Here is a 6,326-nt window from a genome sequence, read left to right as displayed (position 1 = left end):
TGATACTCTTTCTTCCAGTTGATCGAGTCGGTTACTGAAGCTTGTGCATTTGTCACGTATTTCTCGTGTCATGGTTTTCATCTCTGTCATTTCATTTATGACCTTCTCTGCATTAATTAGTCTAGCTGTCAATTCTTCCACTCTTTTTTCAAGATTGTTAGTTTCTTTGTGCTGGGTATGTAATTCCTCCTTTAGCTCTGAGAATTTTGATGGACTGAAGCCTTCTTCTCTCATTTCGTCAAAGTCATTCTCTGACCAGCTTTGATCCGTTGCTGGCGATGAGCTGCGCTCCTCCACAGGGGGAGATGCGTTCTTATTTTTTGAATTTCCAGCCCTTCTGCCCTGCTTTTTCCCCATCTTTGTGGTTTTATCTGCCTCTGGTCTTTGATGATGGTGACGTACTGATGGGGTTTTGGTATAGGTGTTCTTCCTGTTTGATAGTTTTCCTTCTAATAGTCAGGACCTTCAGCTGCAGGTCTGTTGGAGATTGCTTGAGATCCACTCCAGACCCTGTTTGCCTGAGTATCAGCAGCAGAGGTTGCAGAAGATAGAATATTGCTGAACAGCGAGTGTACCTGTCTGATTCTTACTTTGGAAGCTTCCTTTTAGGAGTGTACTCCACCCTGTGAGGTGTGGGGTGTCAGACTGCCCCTAGTGGGGGATGTCTCCCAGTTAGGCTACTCTGGGTTCAGGGACCCACTTGAGCAGGCAGTCTGTCCCTTCTCAGATCTCAGCCTCCGTGTTGGGAGATCCACTGCTCTCTTCAAAGCTGTCAGACAGAGTAGTTCGCGTCTGCACAGGCCTCTGCTGCTTCCCCTGTTATTTTTTAGCTGTGCCCTGTCCCCAGCGGTGGAGTCTACAGAGACAGGCAGGTTTCCTTGAGCTGCTGTGAGCTCCACCCAGTTCGAGCTTCCCAGCGGCTTTGTTTACCTACTTAAGCCTCAGCAATGGCGGTCGCCCCTCCCCCAGCCTCGCTGCTGCCTTGTGGTTAGATTGCTGCAGACTGCTGTGTTAGCAAGGAGGGAGGCTCCGTGGGCATGGGACCCTCCCGGCCAGGTGTGGGGTATATTCTCCTGGTGTGCCCGTTTGCTTACAGCGCAGTATTGGGGTGGGTGTTACCCGATTTTCCAGGTGTTGTGTGTCTCAGTTCCCCTGGCTAGGAAAAGGGATTCCCTTCCCCTTTGCGCTTCCCAGGAGAGGCCATGCCTCGCCCTGCTTCAGCTCTTGCTGGTCGGGCTGCAGCAGTTGACCAGCACCGATTGTTCGGCACTCCCTAGTCAGATGACCCCAGTACCTCAGTTGAAAATGCAGAAATCACTGGTCTTCTGTGTTGCTCACACTGGGAGTTGGAGACTGGAGCTGTTCCTATTCGGCCATCTTGCTCCGCCCCCTCTATTTCTTTTATGCTTTGTAATCTTTTGCTAGGATTTTGGAATTTGGAAAAAGAAATATCTTCCATTATTTATATATCAGTTTCTTGTATTAGTGAGGGTTCTCTAGAGAGACAGAACTAATGGAATATATAATATGTAATATATATATTATATATAATATATAATATATATTATATATAAATATATACACATACACACACACCACATACATATAGGAATTTATTAAGTATTAACTCACATGACCACAAGGTCCCACAATAGGCCACCTACAGGCTGAGGAACAAGTAGAGCCAGTCCAAGTTCCAAAACTGAAGAATTTGGAGTCCAATATTCGAGGGCAGGAGGCATCCAGCACAGGAGAAAGATGTAGGCTGGAAGGCTAGGCCAGTTTCTCTTTGTACATTTTGTTGCCTGCTTATATTCTAGCCACTCTAGCAGCTGATTAGATTGTGCCCACCCAGATTAAGGGTGGGTCTGCCTTTCCCAGCCCACTAACTCAAATGTTAATCTCCTCTGGCAACATCCTCACTGACACATCCAGGATCAATACTTTGTATCTTTCAATCCAATCAAATTGGCACTCAGTATTAACCATCATATTTCCTAAAGAGGAAGAATTTTACCAATCAGCAGAGCAAGTTTCTAGGACTTCTCAAACCCTTTTTATTATCTTGCTTCCCCTAGCCTGTGCCTTTGGAGCTATAGGTCTAGTGTTCTTTATTCTTACCTCTGTTTTTAGTGGCTTTCAGAATCTGATGCTGGACCCATGAACACTCCAAGTTAGTTAAGATAGAAGTCAGTTGTTTTGGCAGTTCCCAGATGGTCTGGAATGTTGGAACTGGGCCACTCTTTTGTTTCCATTCCAAGAGAGAAGCCTAAATATGAGGGTTTTCTTGCCATTGCTCCACTCTATCTTCATAAAGGGAGGGTCATAAATACATGTGCCAAAGGCTAATATATATATATTATATATATGTATACACACACACACACACACACACACATAGATACACGTATGTATATATGTATTTTACCCTTTTACTTGAATTCCTTCTTTATTTTACAATGACCTGGGTGATTCTCAACTGCTCTCTAGAGTTCTCACAGAGATATTTTGGTCTGTATATTATTGCTAACTCTGCATCCCTGTGGCAGAAGGAGGTCCTGTAGCTTGCTAGTCTTCTATCTTGCTGACATCTCTTCAGAACTAGAATTTTGAACATCATTCACCAAGAACAAAGCAGGTAGTTATCTGGTCCCGTTTAGGCTACTCTAGTGAAATTTTATCTAGAGCATTACATTTATTTCCAGACAGTACGTATTAAGACCTACAGAGAATAACTAGACCATGTTTAAAGTAGAGAATGCAGAAGTATAAAAGGGCTAAAAATTATATGATGCAAAAGCAGAGAAAAAGAGCTTGCAACATCAATAGAAATCAGAAAGTAAAGGCTTATGTGATAAGATTTGATTATCTTCATCTTTGAACCTTAGTAACTAGTGCATACCAGGGTCTCAACAAGTATTACTCTAACAAATCATAATATTATGGATTGGTAATATATAATATGACCTTCAACCAGTTGAAATAACATGTTTGTTCCATTGTCACAAATTAGCATTTGCCTATGTGTGTGTAGGTCATTATAACTACCTGATTTTATATCTAAGGATACTAAGAAAGCGGAGAGGGTGAGCGGGTTGCCTCTATCACTTAGCAAATAAAAAGAATTTAGAATTTGTATTTTGAAACTAATTTCATCCTGCTAAATAGAACTAAGCGCATCCTCTTAATCACTTTCATTTATTAAAAAAATATATAAAATTTGTTCCACATGTAGTATTGAGAAGCTGAGAAACTAAGATGTAATAAAGGCTATTTATATCACAGAATAAGACAAAAACTACAAATCAGTGCTTTTTCATTTTAAAGATCCTGAACTAGCACACCAGTAAATATGTGCCTTAGAAATGATAGAGACATGGAACATGTTTTATTACATTTAAAACTGCTAGTATCCCAATCAGATATTTGATGGGGAAAAACTCTATTAAATGTTTTCTATTGAGTTGTTCAATTTTTCTATTGAGAATCTAGATAAATCATATTGAAGAGTGGTCCTAGTGGTTAATAATATCTATTTTTTATATTATAAATTGCAATGGCAACTATGTTTGCCACTAATTGAGGTCCCATTATATTTTAGGTACTCAATTTACATGTGCTATTATTTTCTTGCATATTTATTTTCATGTATTTATTTACTTTATTTGCTCAACAAATATTTTTCAAGGCCAAATAGCTGAGGAAGATTTTATGTGCACAAAGTGCTCACCAATGGTGAAGAAAATATTAAAGAGTTATAAGAAATCTTTTCAGTAACCCTAGTAACCAGGTGCTAGTGTACCCATCTTAACAAATGAGAAAAATAAAGCCAAGTAATTTGAACAAGAATTTAGTATTAATTAGTGGTATAATTTAGATTCAAATTCAAATACATATGACTTTCAAGTTACACCTTTCTAATTTATAAACTATTTTTGAAAATGTTTATTATGACCTTCAAAAAGCTACCAATTTTTCTAATAAATGGAAGCTATTTAGAGTAATTTGAAGTGCCTGATTAAAATATTTCAGAGTAATTCACCAATGTAAAGACAATGATGATTTTAAAATAAAAGTATGAATAAAATTTGGATTTAATAATTAAATACTATAGCTCTTTCTATACAGAATATTTGAACATTTTGAAATATTCATCTGAATTTCACATATTAACCCCAGGAATATCATTGATTTACCCATATTTTTGTCAACTTACATACCTTGTTTTTATTCTGAAAAATATAGTCTTCTTCCATAAAATGCAAAAAAGTCATCCACTTAAAGGTGGATGACTACTTGTGGTTAGGAAGAAGCAGGATTTGAACTATATCTTTCTCAAGTCAAGGATAGCAATATGGGAAATGCTTCTCTTTAATGAACATAAGTATGCACCAGATTAGCATTATACTATTTGTAGTTACACACTTGGTCATAAGAAAATGAGTAACCTTGGACTAGTTATTTGCACACTAGGCTTTTCATACTTTATTTGCAGAAAGAGAGAATTGGATTAGATCATTTGTTTTCAATTGATTTCTTAGAAGTATTTATTATGATGCCTAATGTATTAACTGTGTATTTTGAAATATCCGCTATTTACTATCTATGAAGATGTAATACATTTATTATGAGATGATATATGATTGTTTCTCAGCCTTTTGGCTAAGATCAAGTGTAGTATCTATTCTTTCCAGTTTAATACTTGATATGTCCTCTATTTGAGGATGCAATATTAAATGAATTTTTGGAACTCAGAGATGGAATAGGAGCTTGTTCAATCCACTTCACATATTGACTTGGCCTATCAATAGTCTCAGAAATGGTACCTCCAAGAGAAATTTTAAAAAATACAATATTTACTTACTTTTCTTTTAAACATAACAAAGTACTGCATAGTATTAAATGAGACCTTTTGATCTGAAATGTAACTATTAGTTACTACAGTCTAGCTAAATGGAAAGAATCAACATTTTACTTGGCTTACTGTGGGTAAGTCTCCTTTCTTTGGTCATTTGTTCTACTAAGGTATTTCAAAGATGAGTTGAGATCTCTTGGAGACCATTAAATCCCAGGTAGGAATCCATCACAAATAATGACTGTGAAACTTCTTTTGAATTTTTGAAATCCTATGAGCCTTTCTCCTTTCTCATTTCAGCACTGAAATAAGAATTTCACATTGTTTTCCTAACTATGAAAGAAATTCAGTTCTAGGACTTTTCTGGTGACAGTTAAATTAAGCCAACATTATTTATTTTGTGGTTTTTTTTTTTTTTTTTTTTTTTTTTGCATTACAGAAAGCCAAGTAAACAATAAAAGTTTTTTTGAGGTCTTTTTCTTTCAGTTGATATCTTAATCAGAAATTTTCATTTTCTCTATCACTATTATAGTGGATAGTGAACATTTTAATATTGCTCAAGACTCTTTTTCTATGAATATACAGTAATTATTGTCTCATTGATTGTGAGCTCTGGAGTAGGTAAAAAAATGTTTATTTTAGTGTCAAAAAGAAGATTAAAATGCAGAATGGTTACTTTTTATAAGGCAAAATAATGAAAAGCATAACAATGGCTACCGGAAAGTTACTTTTTAAAATAAATTGTTTAATATTAATGAATTATTTTATAGCAATTTATTATTTTTGCTCTTGTGGAAAAGTCATGACTTCTGAATTTATGATGAATTTTTATTATTAGTCTTCTACAAATTCCTCACATTTCATGAATTCCAGATAATACAATACTATTAATTGCAGATAATAGAATAGAAACACATACTATTTTATACACATAGACACATACTCACACATATAGTTATATTTCACCTAATTTCAATAATAATAGTTTGCCTCAATAAATGCTTTACAATGTCCAATGATCTAATTTAATGATCATGGCAATTTTATTCATGTTTGTAGTGGAAAGTCTGGAGGCTCAAGTGACTTCAACAAGATAAATTTAATTAATAGATGATTTGCTCTTATAACTTAAATATTCTATTTACAAATTCAATCTTGACTCATTAATTTACTGATTAGTCTATTCTATGACTATTTAATGAGACATGTGTAGCAAAAAGGACCCACAGAGTTTCTCCTTCATGAGAATATACATTGTAGGGTAGGAACAAGACAATAGCCAGTAAACAAACAAACCAGGAGTTTTCAAAGTGGTATGAAGTAGTATAAATTTAGAAAAGAGTAGAACAACAAAATAGAGACTGATAGATTCAGGTGGGAAGGTTGACATCTTTACAGACACACTTGTCAAGGATGATGCCTTTACAAAAATAATATTTTAATTTAGGAATGAAGAATGAGAAGGGGAAAG

The 6,326-nt window shown here is 35.7% G+C and overlaps 1 non-coding gene across 1 annotated transcript; it reads left to right on the top strand.

Moving 5' to 3' along the window:
* The first annotated feature begins 4,642 nt into the window (after nt 1–4,642).
* LOC113222859 lies at nt 4,643–4,833 on the top strand. The gene has a single exon (XR_003308555.1). It is a non-coding gene; the product is annotated as a U2 spliceosomal RNA (small nuclear RNA).
* Nucleotides 4,834–6,326: the final 1,493 nt, after the last annotated feature.

The sequence above is a fragment of the Piliocolobus tephrosceles genome, unplaced genomic scaffold (genome assembly GCF_002776525.5).
Source record: "Piliocolobus tephrosceles isolate RC106 unplaced genomic scaffold, ASM277652v3 unscaffolded_35732, whole genome shotgun sequence".
NCBI classification, from domain to species: Eukaryota; Metazoa; Chordata; class Mammalia; order Primates; family Cercopithecidae; genus Piliocolobus; species Piliocolobus tephrosceles.
This window is presented reverse-complemented; position numbering and strand designations above follow the sequence as displayed.